The sequence below is a fragment of the Mastomys coucha genome, unplaced genomic scaffold (genome assembly GCF_008632895.1).
Source record: "Mastomys coucha isolate ucsf_1 unplaced genomic scaffold, UCSF_Mcou_1 pScaffold8, whole genome shotgun sequence".
NCBI lineage: Eukaryota > Metazoa > Chordata > Mammalia > Rodentia > Muridae > Mastomys > Mastomys coucha.
In genome coordinates this window covers 78,456,498-78,473,584 of record NW_022196914.1, presented here as the reverse complement: position 1 = coordinate 78,473,584, position 17,087 = coordinate 78,456,498, and the positions used below count along the sequence as shown (strand labels likewise).

The window sequence follows — 17,087 nt, the reverse complement described above, 5'->3', positions numbered from 1 at the left end:
AAATGCATAACAAGTAGGTATGGATAGGAAAATGCAGAACAAGTACTTATGAATAGGGACTGAAGGAGCCTAGAGGATAACATGGGCTTTGACGTATAACCCCCAACATATACCCTTTCTGGGAAGCAAGAACCCTTTTCACAAGTTCATAAGCAAAGCTTGAACCTAATACCAACTAACATAAGTATATGACAAATGTTTTGCTGAATTTTCATCAGAACATTAGTTTTGTCTCTACCACTAGACACTAATGAGAAATGAATATATCTACTTTCAACTTGAATTAATAGGTACTCTTGTTAAATTTAAATAAATGTCAAACAAATATTAAATAAAACTGTCTAATGACTACAAATTATTACTTTAGCCAGGTATCAAATCATTAATTTGCCTAAATATTTTGTTTGTTTTATTTTAGTCAACTTGTAGTCAATATCTCTAGTTTTATTAATTACCTTCTCATTCTAAGCACTAAATATATTTAGGAGGTTTTTCTTCTATATTTCTTGTTTTATCCTTTCTTCTATTTTGTCTTTCCCACTTGTACTATATGAATTATCTCTATAAAGGATTCTTTTAGGCAAATTAGGGCAAAGAAATCTCTGATAAACCAATTAATACTTGGGTGTAAATAAATGTCTGACAGATTCTAAAATGTGTTAATTCGTCAAAAATATGTACATATTTACAAAGGACAGAACATTTCCTCCAAGGACTAAGATTTTAATGGAAGAGGTTTAGCAACATAAAATGAGTATTGAGCAGTAAATGAGTGAAATGAGCAAATGACTACAGTAACTGTAAAGTAACAACATTTCCAGGAAAATCAGGGGAGTGCATGGGAAGTATAAAAGAAAAGAGGAGCCACCAAGAAATAATGGTAAACTGGTTAAGTATGTGTAGGGCAATCATTAATGAGAAAACAGCATTTGTGGTAGAGAATTGGAGCCAGACTTGCATTCATAGGGTAAATTTGAACCTGCTCTACACATTTTGTTTTCTTAGACAGCCTTTATCAAACCTTTATATAATATTTTATTTATGTTACTAGAAGATATGTTCATTTAACAATGTCTGTGAAGAGACACCATGACCAAGGTAACTCTTGTAAGGACACTATTTAATTAGGGCTGGTTTACAGGTTCAGTGGTTCAGTACCATTATCATCATCGAGGCAGCAGCATGGCAGCATCCAGGCAGGCATGGTACAGGTAGAGTTGAGAGTTCTACATCTTCATCTGCAGGCTGGTAGTGGAATACTGACTTCCAGGCATCTAGGATGAGGGTCTTAAAGCCCACACCCACAGTAACACACCTACTGCAACCAAGTCACACCTCCCAACAGTGCCACTCCCTGGGATAAGCATATACAATCCATCACAAACAGTTTCTGTGAAGTTTTTGTATAAGAGTACTAGTGACCTCATACTGGTTGCTTTGACATATTTAGTATAAATCTTGAACTCAGGCTACCTTCCTGGAATATTACACCTCATACATCAATTTCAGAACTGAGATTAATGGTGAATATGTAATGGTAAATGGTTAATAAACTAAGAAAATGTTTAATATAATAATAAATGTAATGTGGTATAAATATGTATGTGAATGAATGTTCATGTGTTGGCACACATAAACATATGCGTACATGGGTAGATTGTTTTTGGCCTATTTATTGAGGCAGATTCTCATTAAACCAAGGACCTACTGATTCTGGCTCTCCTAGGTATACAGCTTACTTGAGGATTCCTGTCTCTCCATCTCAAATACTGGAATTACAGGCAGCTATCGTTTCTGATCAGCTTTCACACTCTTTCATACTTTCAAGCTTTCACAACTTTCACACTGCCTCTAGACTCCAGACACAACACTTGCAGGGCAAGCCATCTCACCAACCCTTCATTTTGCTTTTAGTAGATGAATTCATTTTGTACCTTTCTTCACCAAAAAGTGTCAAGAAAGAGACAACTTTCTTTGTTCAAAGTCACATAGCAAGTTTCTAAAAAATATGCCAACATTTTAGTCAGTGTTATGACTTCTTAAGTCATTGATAGAGGATATTTAGGGCACAGTCTATGGCATAACTCCTTCACTGAAATTCCTATTACCACCCACCATGAAAGTGATATGTTGAAATCAATTTATTTCACCTTCAATCTAAGACACTGTACGGAATTTAAGAAATGTAAGAAATCTGAATGTAACTGGGTAGTAGTGGTGCATGATTTTATTCTACTCAGGGTTGGGGTTAGCAGGCAGAGGCAGAGCAGAGGCAGAGGATCTCGGAAATCAAGGACAGCCTGGTCTACATAGCCAGTTCTAAGATAGCTAGGGTTACACAGAGAAAACTGTCATGGAAAAAACAACAAACAAACAAACAGAAAATCTGAAAGGTTTCAAAATATTACTCTGAATAGGAAGATACATTTCCTCTATTGATAAGCTTGTCATTAGAATTATCTTTGCTTAGATTTAATATTTTTCTTGTCTTATCTATTGAATGCTAAATAAGAGCAACATCATTAACAACAGCAACTGTTTTTTCCAGCTCCTAAAACTTACAAGTATTAAGAAGTGAAGCTGTAAGACCCTGTCGAGCCTTAGCGTAAAGGAGACCTCCTGAGTGAATCACATGGAGCCTGATCGATGTAAAAAGCATGAGGATTTTTATTTCAGTGCACTTAGGCCATCCCAGACCCTAAGGAAAGGAGGCGACCCCACACAGCTTGTTCAGTAAGCTTTTATACAATTTTCAGGGCAGCAGCCATTAGACACAATGTGATTGGTAAAACAGTGTGACTTTTAAAGACTGATTGGTCTTTAATGAATGAGGTAGCAAGGACTTCCCTTGTCTGAAGGTGGGAATGTGCACCCCCCTGCAGGTTGTTTCTCACCCTGTGATCTGAGGAATATTAATTAGTCTTTCCCTTCCTTGACAGTTCTGCTACCTTCCTAAAGTTCCTAAGCTTATCTTATTAAGGAAATTCCTGGCCTCCTGGGGTTTTTCTGAGATGTCTCTGTCTATTCTTATCTTACAAAGCCCATAAGATCATGTGCATACCTGAAGACCCAGGGTTTATCTAATTTTAAAATATTACATTTCACTTTGGTATTCTCTCTCTCTTTCTCTCTTCATCTTTTACCTTCATACCAAGACTTTAGCCTACATATAAATATGTTATTAACTAGTACATGGAATAAACCTTAAGGTATTTAAGGGAATGTATAGTGATCATAAAAAGAAAAAGAGCTATAAGAATATGTTCTGGTGAGGTGTGGGGGAAGGGGGTGTGTGTCTCTGTGGGCCCATGCTGAGGCATCCCTTCCCCCTGAGTGACCAGACACATGCTGGTATAGTATAGAATAGAGTTTATTTAGGGCATGGGGAGGGGAGTTAAGAGGGTAGCAGAGGCAGAGAAAGGCAGAGAGAAGGAGAGAGTAGAGAAGTAGGGGCCAGCCATGACCACGTGGAGAGAGGAGGGAAGGCAATGGGGAGAGAAGGGCAAGGGAGAGAAGCAGGAGTAAGAGAGAGAGGAGGGGGCAAGCAGCCCCTTTTATAGGGCCAGGCCTACCTGGCCATTGCCAGGTCACTATGAGGAGGAGCCTACCTAGCTGCTGCCAGGTATCTGTGGGGGTGGAGTTTATACAGAATGCAAACAGAATGGATTTTTAGGAAATAGATACTGAAAAACAACGTTGCTCATGGCTTGCACTGCCTAGAACTGGACAGTCTGGTTGGATAGTACATCTCATCTGTTTAATTTCACCTCTTTTTGGGCATGTGGCATTCAAACAATTCTGAAGCCTAAGCACAGTTCTATTTATTACTGGATGTTCCTGTTGGTAGACACAAAGGTCTGAGACTAATACCACAATCCCATCTCAATTACAACTTGGAAACAAATGGAAAAAGTAAAGAAAAATAAAGAAAAAGTAGAAGAAACAGTATCTTAAAACAGCTATAATTTACTTTGTGAGTGGGAAAAATGTAGAAAATAAACCCTGATAGGTTCTGACACTTTCAACTGCCACCACTGGGGATTTTAAAATGTTTCTGGGTCCAAATATAGTGAACAGATAAGATGCTGTCAGCACATACAATTTTACTTTTAATCTTGCAAACTGAGCCTTTTTCCAGAGGTATCATAGTTTTAAAATAGTATACACAGGTAACTAGGAGAATTAATTTAGCTAAGTGGAGGAACACTTTTGAAAGATTCAAACAGGGACCAACACTCACTCAAAATTCAAGTGAACCTCCTAATTCTTACAGATACGGTAAATAAATTTACTCACAGCAGATGTGTGTGTGTGTGTGTGTGTGTGTGTGTGTGCGCGCACGCGTGTGTGATGTGTACTTGCAGATATACCAACACATACACATCTATACACATGATTGCATTTGATTTTTATGTAATTAATGTTCATGAGCAAATACTTTTAAGGAGTAGCTATTTTCATCACTCACCTCTCTGAGCCATAAATTAAATATTGCAAAGGTGACCTATGAACTTACAGCAACTTTGTGTTTCTGCCAACATCCTCCACTTAGAGCATTAGTCTCGTTCATGTAAGTACCACTTCCCTAAGCCAAGACTTCCATTAAGTCTAGATTAATATAGCTCATGAGTATTTCTTCCCTGCATTTGAGCACCCTTTCTCTTCATTTGGACTCTCTATTTGTGATCTGTCATTATGGCAGGCTGTCTTCAAGACAGCAGATGCTGGATGAGCCAAGCCTAGAAACCCTGTGACAGACCAATTCTTTTCTACATGCAACCTCCCTTTTTCATCTCTCACCCTCTACAAAAGCATTATTGAGTGTGATTATTTTAACTTAATAAATGCTCCTTGAAGGACTTCTTAAGAAAATACAAACATACACTTAAAAGCTTCAAGCATTCATCTTAATTTTCCAGCTTCTTGGTTATTCTCAAGTCCCTACTTTCATATTTGTGCACTTTAACAAGAGAAAAAAATTAAAGATCTTCTCAAAATAAATCCCACTAATTGGGAGTTTACAAAGGCACTTGTCTCAAAATGACAAAATACTTAACATAAATGTATTATTTGAATTAAAAATCATTGAAATCTTAAAGCTGCACTGTCTATTTTACCACCTCAGTGGCTTTAGGTGTAAATTTTATTACTATTTGAAATTAGTTTTAATTGATAAAGACATAGGATTGCATTTATGAGATACCATGAAATATGTTGTGGTTGGCTTTATTTCACAAAACTCTAGGTTAGAGAACAATTTTACATTGTACTAAGGGTAGATCTGCATAGCCACAGAGTAAGGTTTTTTTGAAAATGGCAGGCAAGCCAGTGAAAACAAAACAAACAACATTGTATAAGACAAATTCCAAGAATATAAATAAATTCCTTTGAACCTAGTATTTTCCCAACTTTTTTCTCAACTTATCTCATTCCTTAATTGTTTAATATTTAAAATGTTAATGCAGAAACTGAAATCTCCGTCTGTGTAATGGGACAACCACACTAACATAAGTATAAGTATTCTCTTCTATACTGACGCTTAGTATTTAAGTCTGTAAGGAGAATTAGCAGTAAATAAAGTAACAGGAGAAAATGCATAAATGCATATGTATTTATTACATGACAGGCACACAGGAAGGCAATCATCCCAAAGTGAAATTCAGAAACATACATATTTCTTCATATAACGGAGGAAAGTTGGGGTATAGGAAAATTTAGAGAAATAATAGATACATTTTAGTGACAATGAATGCCCCCCCCCAAAAAAAACAAGGTTTCTGTACCCTGCAGATTGCATTGAACATTGAGCCTCTTGACTTTTGAGCTTCTTCAGCTGATGAAATGACAGGGAGCAAGAAGAGACCAAATTTATGCATCACTAGATTGATAGAGGAACTTCAGGGAAAAGCCACTCCTTAAGACCTGCTTGAGAATACATTCAATTCAAAATAACACCTGCTTAGAAGTGTATTCAATTCAAAATAACAGCAACAGTAAGATTCTGTCTTTGGGAGTAATGTGTCCTGGGCTCTTTCATCATAAAGTTTCCAAGGATCCTCTAAGGATGAGTGATTTTGAAGTCTAGCTATTTCTTTTATGCCTAATTGTTAAGGGCATAAGAAGGACACATACATATTTTGTGAATCCTAAAATTTTTCTTAACCATTTTCACTGACTTATCCTTCAATAGAAGGGCTTAGAGAACTGCAATTTATTCAAAAGGCCAAACTTTTATAGAACCTTTTTTCAAAGGGCTCTATAAAAGGGGAACAGAATCTTGCTAATTGTCTCAAAACGAAACATGATATTCTTTTAGGCATCTACCCCTGCCAGGTTTCTGACTTTCTTCCCATCTCTATTTCTTTCATGTTTCTTCTCTTTACCTAAAATTTCTATGTGAAATGAGAGCCAGTAAGTCATAGTTCAGTGAGTAAACTTGATATTGTGTCATACAACTATCTAGTTATTCCTAATAGCTTCAGTTGGATGACAGTTCGTTGGGAAAAGGATGTGTTGTCCACAGCACTGGTGTGAAATAGGCAGCAAATCGATTCACTTAATTGCATATTAAAAATATAGATGGACCAGACTTAGCAGAATAAAAGATGTGACATCTTTTACTTTGCCATCCCCTGTCCTTATAACTAGTGCTTGATTTTTATGAAGTAGTGAGTTTATAGCAGTACATAATTAGGAGAAAGTATGGGGCAGTTGGTTTCATGACAGGCACTACTCCTTAAGAGATGCATGCTCTGCTGACTGAGTTAGTTAGGCAGGCCCCCCAAGACACTAGTTCTTAAAAAGTTTATAAAGGTAAGAAAATAAAAGTACATGGTGGAAGCTGGGAAGATAACTCAGTGTTTTGTGCTGAAATATGATGACCAGAGTCAGTATCCCCAACATCCATAGAAAAGCCAGATTTGCGTGGTGGCCCATCTACTATCTCATCATTTGCTGGGCATTGACAAGACCCAGGGGTGCATTAGACTAACAAGAATTGATGAGCTTCAGTTTCATTGAGAGATTCGACATCAATGAAGTGGCAACCAACCAAGGAATACACCTGATGTTGACTTCTGGCCTCCACAAGCATATACACTCATGCATACCAATGTGACCAAGCACAAGCAAACACACATGCACACCCATACACATATGCAAAGAGAAGGGAAGGGGAGGAGTGAGGGAGGAAGCAAGGGAGGGAGGGACAGACAGAGACAGACAGAGACAGAGAGACAGAGAGACAGAGAGAGACAGAGACAGACAGAAAGACAGAGAGAGACAGAAACAGAGACAGGGAGACAGAGAGAAAGGAATTCGAGATAGTGGATGAGACTTTGAGTTCCCTTGGCATTTCTTGGTGTAGTGAAATGTTTAGTATTGTTCTAATTAAGTGATGTTTATTAGATTATGCTGACTAATTTTAAGTTTGTTTTCAGTTTGAAAGTAGGGATAAGTGCAATGAGAAATCACTGATTTCAAAGTTTCCTTTAGCACTAGGAAGTAAGAACCCAGAACTATTAATGGAGTCAGCACTCTGGTTTTTCAACTGTCAGTGTGGAGACAAACAATCAAGTTTTATCAAACTGTCATGTAGGCTTCTGGCCAGACTTTCTTAATGACGACCATTTACAGAGCAATTAAATGAACTACACAGAACACCTTGTGAGTACTTCACAGCACCTTGATTAATATTCAGGAATAAGTATTTAAACTTATTTACACATATGTATATAAATATATGTATTAATTGTAATATTAATAATTTCATTTGTTTTTAATTCAAGTGTTATTTTATATTTCATAGCCAATTTTTTTATAAATTCTGTATACATAATTCCTTCTGTTTTAATTTCCTTTGGAAATTCTTTCCTTGTTCCATACTGTCTGTATACAGTTAAGATTATATATCACATATGAAAAATGTTAATGATTCATGTACATATAAACAGTCTTGCTTGATTGAAACTGGTTTCTCCTAATTTTATTTCTCCTTGTTCATCACCCTGCAGGATTGCCTTAAGATTAAAGTTAATAGTGTTCGTAAGTTAGAAGAGTCTTTTCTAGCAATAAAAGAATGAAAACCTAAAGGAAACTGGATTTTTCTCTGACACCTCATAATAGTTAGTCTCACAATGAACTCTGCTTTATACCACAATCTTTCATACTTTCTCAATAAAAGCATTACTATATTCTCTCTTTCTATCACTCAGTCTGAAGTTTTCTAAATGCCCCCACTATGTTTCCTTACACAAATAGGTAATGTTTTCATTTCAGCTTAAGACTATACTCAGTAGTTACTATTCCTCAATTTTATGTCTGTTAAGATACAAGGAAGCCACTCAATATGCTAAAAGCATTCATGTATGTATATATATTGTCAGAAGTAATTAACTTATTTTAAATGTGGGTCTCTGGATTTGGCTTGTTTTTACATTTTCCTATTTTAGAGAGGCAGTGGCTGATGCAATATGTGTCAAGATTTCCTATTAAGAGTGCAAAAAGCCAGGCAGTGATGCTGCATGCCTTTAATCCCAGCACTTGGTAGGCAGAGGCAGGCAGATTTCTGAGTTTGAGGCCATCCTGGTCTACAAAATGAGCTCCAGGACAGCCAGGACTACACAGAGAAACCCTGTCTAGAAAAAAAAAATAGTGCCAAAAGTACATAATGAGACAAGAGACTATATACTATTTTTGTTGTATTCATTGTGAAGACTTCAAGTTTTCCTTCCTTCCTTCCTTCCTTCCTCCCTCCCTCCCTCCCTCCCTTCCTTCCTTTCCTTCTTCTTTCCTTCCTTTCTTTCTTTTTTCATTCCTTCCTTCTTTCCTCCTCCTCCTCCTCTCCTTCTTCATCTTCTATTTCATGCTGTTTCACATTCTGACTGGTAAAAGGTAGTTAAAGAATTTTGAAATGATCTTTATTTACTGTATTATTTATACAGCTTCAGAATATGTAATTCACAACTTTTTCTCTAAGAGTTTTTAATCACTGAGTTTGAAATAAAGCTTGAAATTGTCTTTAAATATAATTATGACCTGAGACCAAAAAATAAAATCTCTGAAGAGTTGTTCTTCATAACATTTTTAGTATTTGCCATAGTTTTTTTAAAAACATGCTTAAACAGTAACTTAACACATGATAAATGGTGGTATTTACCTATTCAACATGTTTTGTGGCAACTATTTCTCAAATGATTTAAAAGTTAAGAGGATGCTTGAAAAAATATGATGAGGCTTTTTTGCCATATGGATCTGCCCACATAAAATGAGAAGACAACAACCCAAGGTAACATTTGATGAACTATAAAAATGCTACATTTGCTCAGAGATTAAGAAAATCGAAAGTTATAGAAAATTCACACTCATTCATCATGACATCATTGCTAAGCACCTGTTTTTGATACTAAGAAATCAGAGCTAAGCCAAAGTTCTTAGTTTTAGAACATCTTAGCTAGTATAAAATCATCATTTTAAGTATGTAATAATACTGCTAATGTGTTGATGATATTGCTCTAGGAAGGGTCTGTAAGAAATGCAGCACAAAACAGGAACATGAATTCAAATGATGATCTTCTATGTCTAAAATACTAAAATATTTGATATTCTAATTTTCAATATTGCCAGCACTCAAATACAAATACTTGGTAATCTTGTACACAAATAATAGTTCCTCAGTATGAAATGTGCGTGCAGGGGGGAGGGGGAACTAAAGTATTTAATGACTGCAATTGGCATATTTAAGGAGGTCAGAGAGAGTGGCTCAATATTCCAAATGCTTATCTGTAAGTTATTATTTCATCATCTCTAGAGGTCATTTGAAATGTACATTTAATCCACTTGTAAAGAGATGATTTAACTGGTCAGTGAATTATGTGGTAATCAAAACTTACGATGTACAGAAATTTGTTCCAAGGTTGAAATCATATAAGAGCCCTCACATGCGTTGGGAAGGGCACACACACTTATTTATGGGAAGAACAAGTCCTGCTGTGCTTTGGTATTGTGTCATGTACTTTCAGAAGGTTGTTGGTTTTTTTTTTAAGTCCTCAACTTACTATTCTAAAATTTCAAATACTAAAATTTCACAGTCTTCCTACAATTTTTGCTGACTGGGTTTCGTAAGACACATTGACAAATGGCATGCTAGCTAAGGGTGGATAGAGGAAGAGAACAGTGCCAGTCAGAAGTAGGAGAAGTTTTAAAATGGCTTCCCATATCAGGGTTGTGGTAGTGGGAGGCAATGCTCTTTAAAAGAGCAAGAGTGGGTTACTTATATCCAGTTAGTTTTAGTATATTGATTTTATTGATATGATCTCTTCATAAACATTGTTTCATAATGAAAGTAGAATTTTCACTTCTAAATATTAGCTCTCTGGATAAACTACAGAAATTAATTGGGACACAATTATGACGATGTTTTTACCTGAACTCGGACTACCAGAAGAAACTCTTGGTTCTTTATTCCTGAGTAATTTTAAGGAGTTTGGCTAGTGATTGCAGATCAGAGTTAGTTTTAGTTGTATTGTTATTATAGTAAGACTACATAAATATTCTTCTATATATTATCTGATTAGCAATTCCAATGCATTTCAGTAAAATTTATGAAATTTTGATAAGCAAATATTTAAGAACAGTTACAGTCTTTTAAATATGCTTTGGTTTATGTTTTCAAATATAACCTGCAATATATAAGCTACAGAAATGTATTAGAAAATGTACTTTTAGGGTATTTAAAATATAGCACAATTATATTTTTAGCTGGAAGCTTCAGGATAGCTTTAAATCATAATTCTTGTAATAAAGCTCAAGGTTTTCCTAACAGAGAATAGCAGATGTATATTAATATAAAATTAAGGGGACTAATGTGAACTGTTTTGAGACTGGAGGACCCTAATAGTCACAGTATTCAGTATTGATGTCTCAGCCTTCCTTTTAGCATTCAAGAGGGGCATATACTGATAGTTCTCCAAAAGCAGACATCTTTCTCTCCCATAAAGGTACAGATTTGTAGCAGAGTTGCAGAATCCGTATGGGGAAATGATGTTTCCAAATAGCTGTACTGCCAGGCCCTTTCCTCAGAATTATACCCCTATAATGAGCCTGGCGGATCTGCAAATGCTGGGTTTTGTCTGCATATCCAAAGTACACTAGCACGCTAAGTCACTTAGACCTGCACTGCCACATTCCTGCAAATGAACATTAACTTGCTTTTCAGCAGAAAAAGAAGTGAAGCAAAAGGTCATAGTTTTATTTTCCACTTATAACTAAATAGAGATAAAGGTGTCTGTTAATTGTGGTTGCAGAGGCCACATTTGAAACAATGCAGTCAAAAGAGAGAGAGATGCCCTAGATTCCTTCTCAGATTTCAGTACTTAATCTCTTGGTTTAGTCAGGTGCAACAAGCACCCTAGAAAAAGCTTGTCTAGTCTTCAACACCTGTTATGCTCTCAATAAATGTCTAGAGTTCCCGTGAGCATGATGTCCTGAGAACAGAAAGTTGCCATTAGAACCATTACTGCAAAGTAAGGAATATTATGCCCAGTCCCACTGACAGCCCTAAGTAGGTCAAGAATCCATTTCTAAATCAAAGCCAAAAAAAAAAAAAAAACCAGGGAAGAAAGAAAGAAAGAAAGCAACTAGATAATCACAGCTTGTTCAGACTCTGTAGCCTTTCATCATCTAAATCCAGAAAGGAAAATTGGCAGGCTAAGTGCCCTGCTCTTTGAATGAGGTAGCATTTAAACATGGATCCATCTTCTCTCCTTTTAGAAAAAGAGGGAGAAAATAGGAGAATCACAACACCAATTCCTAGTGGATTTAATTAAATGGAATGCACAAGCAGGTGGGCTTCTGTGCCTGGCAGCTACATGTGAGCTAGGGAGTATCAACGTACACAGATAATACTGAGTTCTATACATTCAGGTGTTAAATCATCAAGATCATTTTCTTCAATAAGAAAATGGATTGGGTATACATTCATTACTAAGAGAGATCTGAAATGTCAAATATTTTAATGTAGTACAGATGTTTGAGAGTTCCTTTGTTGCATAGATAATTAATTACAGCATTGTATAACAAAAAAGAGCTGCGTATTCAACATCATTGAATACTAAGAACTAGAAATAAATATAGGGAACAATGTTCCAGAGAGACCCAACGAATTCATTGTTTTCCTTTTGCAACAGGGTCTCAGACCTTAGCAGGCATCCAAACTTCACCATACCTAACTCCATGATGGAAATACAATTCAGACCACAAAACTTAGTATGTAGACAATAAGTACCACCAGCCAACATAAAAACAAAGACCTGATCCATCAAAGTACATGGTTCTGGGAAAGTTGTTAAATCTACTAACCTTGCCTTTTGGCTTCTGTAGTTCTGCTTCTGGCTACCTGTTCTTATTCAGTGAAGTATGTCAACCTAGGGCATGGGTTTTGTGCTTGAAAGCTCAAAGTCTTGAGTTACACTGGGATTGCAAACACTCACAGTAGTTGGCTAAGAGTTCAGTTTAGTTCAACAACCATTATTGATGATAAAAACATTAGGGGCCTACTACTCTTGATTGACAATTCTACTGCTCTATGTTTTGACAGTGCACTATGCATTGTAAAATATTAAGTCACTCCTTCACCTTTGCCAGAACACTGTTATTGTCAAGAGCATAAATTTAAAGGTGAATTGGATTCAAGTGTATTCCTCCTTAAAAGCTGGTGACTGGTCAAAATGAACTCTTCCAGAGCTTTGGTTTCCTTCTCTGTTTAGGAGGGAAAAAAAATCAAATTTTCATTATTAAATACAATGACAAAAGTAAGGAGCCAAGAATGAGGTTTGGCACATGATATGTATCCAGTAATGGTCAGGAATTATTATTTATAAGCCCAAAGTTTTAAAGGTATGATTCATAAGCCAGATAACAAAGTTCTAATTCTGGGTTTTGAATATGTGTTTTTTAAACTATGTTACAGCTATGCTATGCATCATTATGGGCACTAACAATATGTGACTTCTATGTGCTACAAATATAGCAACTTTAAACTATGGCATATCTTAAATAAATACTATAGAGACTGGGAAGGTTTAGTAACTAAGAGCACATACTACACTTGCAGAGAAACCAAGGTCAGTTCCCAGGTAGCTTGCAGTTCCAGGTGATTTGACACTTTTATGGGCACCTGCAAACATATGATGCACAAAAACTCACATAAATACACATATATACACATCAATAAAAAATTAACAAATCTCTAAAAACACAAAATGTGTATGTGACTTGGAGATTGTACCCTCCAAAAAGTATTGTAATACTTAATTAATAAATATTGTTTGCATGTCTGATAAAATTTTAGGTATAAGTTTAATAAAAATAAATTATTAAAATTAACTTGAACTTTATCCATTTTATTTATGGCTACTAGAAAATCCAAAGTTACCTATGTAATTAATACTTTTACATATATATGTGCATATGTGTGTGAACTTTATAATATACATATTATATAAATAATATACTTTAGTTTTTGCTGGTGTAATGAAGATGTTTGATATGTGTCTATGTTCATATGTAATATGTGTGCTTATGTATATGTATGTGTGTGTTTTTGTGTGTGTGTGTGCATGCGAGTGTGCATGCATGCGTGTGTGTGCATGTGCATATGTGTGTGCATGTGCATATGTGTGCGCTATACATTTAGAGGTTATAGATTGTGGCACATGTCATATCACTCATGTGGAGATCAGCAGACAAGTTAATCCATGCTTGTCCTTCTGCCAGTATTGATTGTGAGTGATTTTCCTGTCCCCACTTCTCTTTTCCCACAGGAATGCCTGGATTACCAATGTGCACTACAACATTCCACTTGTAACTTGAAGGTAGAACTTGGTCATCAGGGTTCAGGTTAGTGCCTTTATCCACTGGGCCATTTCCCTGTTTTTATATTCAACTTCTGAACACTACCGCTAGAGAAAATCTCAAAAAGTGACATTAATTAGTTCTTTTTATTTTAAAAGGCAGAAAAAATATAAAGTTAAAAAATTAAAATCACACTTATTTCTCACATTCTAAATTTTTAGGAAGTGGTGAGATTGCCAATCCACAGGCCTGTTCTGAAAATTAAAAAGATAAAGTGCTAATTTCTAGAATTTCTCACTTTTCTTCACATTTAAAAAAATATTTCTAAATACCTTTCCTGCAATTTTTCAGTTGTATGTCTTTTGGTAGAAGGGCATTTTGACATGTTCAGGACATTTTCTTTTAAATGATAGTAATTTTCACTTGGAAAATGAAGTTCACAGGAAAAGGTCTAATTAGGAAAGCTCTGGATTTGTGACCCTGATCTCTCATCTGCCAAGCTCATTTCAGAGGTCTTGCAGCACAGACCCAGTGGTACACCATAGCAGCAATTTTCAACTTCAGGTTTGCAACGCCTTTGGGAGTCGAATGATACTATCATTAGGGTTACATAAGAGATATCCTTTATATCAGATATTTACATTAGGATTTGTAACACTAGCAAAATTACAGTCATGAAATAGCAATGAAATAATTTTCTGGATAGGGGTCACCACAACATGAGGAACTGCATTAAAGTGTTGCAGCATTAGGTTCAGAACCACTGCAGTAGAGTTGTATTAGCAAATATAAGTAACTCGATAGATATTAGACACTTAGGGAAAGCCAAGGCACATTTTTTTAAAACTTTTTATTGGTTCTTTGTGAATTTCACATTATGCACCCCAATCCCACTCATCTCCTCCTCCCCTCATACCTGCTCTCCATGTTTACAACCTCTCACACAACAGAGAAAAAAATTCACTATGGAAGCTGTGATGTGTCACAGTGTTTTCCCTAGTAAACCGTTATGTCCATACTTCTTTGCTTGCAAATTTCATTGCAAAGACTCGGTGGTCTGTTATGAGGTACCTCACTGGGACTCTTCCCAGGTATCCTGTTGTTGCTCTGTGTCATAGAGATCCTACAGTTTTAGATCTGTAGGACTGGCTCCTTCATGCATTCTAGAAATTCATCCATGGGTTAGATGTCGAGGTGGACCAATTCAAGCCCTTGATCTGTCTGAGAAATATCTGAGCTGTTCAGCCCACTAGCTTTCCTGCTCTCATGCTCTCTAGGCTAGCTCACCAGAAACTGCTGACACCAGGACTAGCTCTGCTCTGCTGGTACCACCAGGGAAAGAGATGGCCAGCTCTCCCACTCTCATGTTCCATGGGCCAGTTCTCCCATAGACAGCAAGGGATGAAGGAGAGAAAGAGGGTGTCTTTCCTTGTCAGTGCCACTTCTGAGAAGAAAAGAGGCAGGACCAGGTCTCCCATGCTCTTGTCCTTGAGGACAGCTCATCTGAAACCCCAACATCCAGGACCAGCTCTACTGTGCTGCCCACATGAGATGCAAGGCCTGCTTTCCTGTGTGCTGCATCAGGTGAGGGGGAGGGGGAGCTCTCCTTCTCTGATAACCCCAGGCTATCTCTCTTGCCTGCTATAGGTGGTAAAGAGAGAATGGGGAGAAAAGTATCTCCCTCATCCATGCCACCATAGGGGAGAAAAGTGGTAGGTCCAGGTCTCCCACATTCACATCCTTGGGGCTGGCTCACCCATAAGGCATGCTGTTAGGAGTGATAAGCCCCACCTGCACATTATGGTGCTGGGCAGGGGTCATTTCTGGCATAGTTTCTATCCCCAGGCCTCTGTGGTGCTCAACTGGTGGTTATCTTAGGATATCTCCCTGTCCAGGCTCCAACCAACCACTTGTCTGGTGGTTATCTCAGGCTCCATCCTTCACTGGCCCATATGAGTGTCCTCTTGGAAGGATCGCCTATCTCAGGCTTACTCCCACCTGTAACCCTCAGTCCCAATAGAACTTCTTCTGGTCGCCAGCTTGCTGGTCATGCTAGGAACCATTGGAGCCTTTGTGATGATTGTCTCAGGCTAGCTCCCTGTTCCAGCCCCCAGTGCCAGAATTGTGGTCTTCTCAGGCTCTTCCTCCCACCTAGCCCCAGGAAATGTTAACCTACTAGTCATTCAAATTTTCATGGCTAAGAGGAGAGTATAGACACAGCCTCTTTTCTCTGTGCCACCTACTGATGCATATGTAACACAGCAGACAGACACACCTGTCCTGTAATGCTTCTAGAGACAGGGCACGTTGCATTTTTAATGTGTCACTGTCATAAAATACAGTTCCATTTCACTTACAGAAATCACCTTTAGTAGGTGTTCTCTAGTTGACTTGTTCCAATTACAAATAAATCACCTGAGAATAATAACCTATCATCTAATATCCAAGACTGTAGCCAGTGTCTCTAACAGTACCTGACACTGAAACTGTAATTCAGTTGTTAATTGAATATCGAATTGTGTTTTTTCTTTGCTATGATGTATTTCTATTGTTCATGACCTGGTCTTGATGTGTAGCTCAGATTGAGCTTACTCTCATGCCTCAGGCTGTTGAGTGCTGAAATGACAGATATATGCCACCATACCAGGTTGGCTACTAAGGATATCTTTTATGTAGGAGGTTTTCAAATGTCCATACCTGGCTCAGTGTTTCTGTTTTTGTATCCTTAGGTTAAGGCCTAAGGATAATGATGTAGCTCTTAGCTACTGCTCCTCCTGCATTATGTTTGCCTGCCTCCATGTTCCCTGCTGCCATGCTCCCTGTCATTATGACAATGGGCCAAATCTCTGAAACTATAAACAAGCCTCCAGTTGAAAGGTTTCTTTTGTAAGAGTTGACTTGGTCATGGTATTTCTTCACAATGATACAACAGCAAGTGATTAAGACAGACTGTATGCCACTACTGAGATTCTTGCTCATCCATGTTTTCTTAGTTTGAATGCTTATGTGTATGTATTACATCCTTTGATTGTGCATCTGGGAAGTCTCTGGCTTGTCCCATTCCTTTATATGGTCCAGCAAATTCCATTCCTCCATCTTCCTCCTACCCTGCCCACTCAGAAAGCCTTTGTGTAGGAAAAAAAAGGGGGGGCTGGACTTGAATTCCTGACATTCCTGACAGCAGTCCCAACACCCTTCACCTGATCAGAAGTCAGCAGATCCTATAAACTGCCAGC

General features: G+C 37.3%; 1 pseudogene; it reads right to left on the bottom strand.

The window, feature by feature from the left end:
• Nucleotides 1-16,014: 16,014 nt before the first annotated feature.
• LOC116084021 lies at nt 16,015-16,153 on the bottom strand (annotated as a pseudogene).
• Nucleotides 16,154-17,087: the final 934 nt, after the last annotated feature.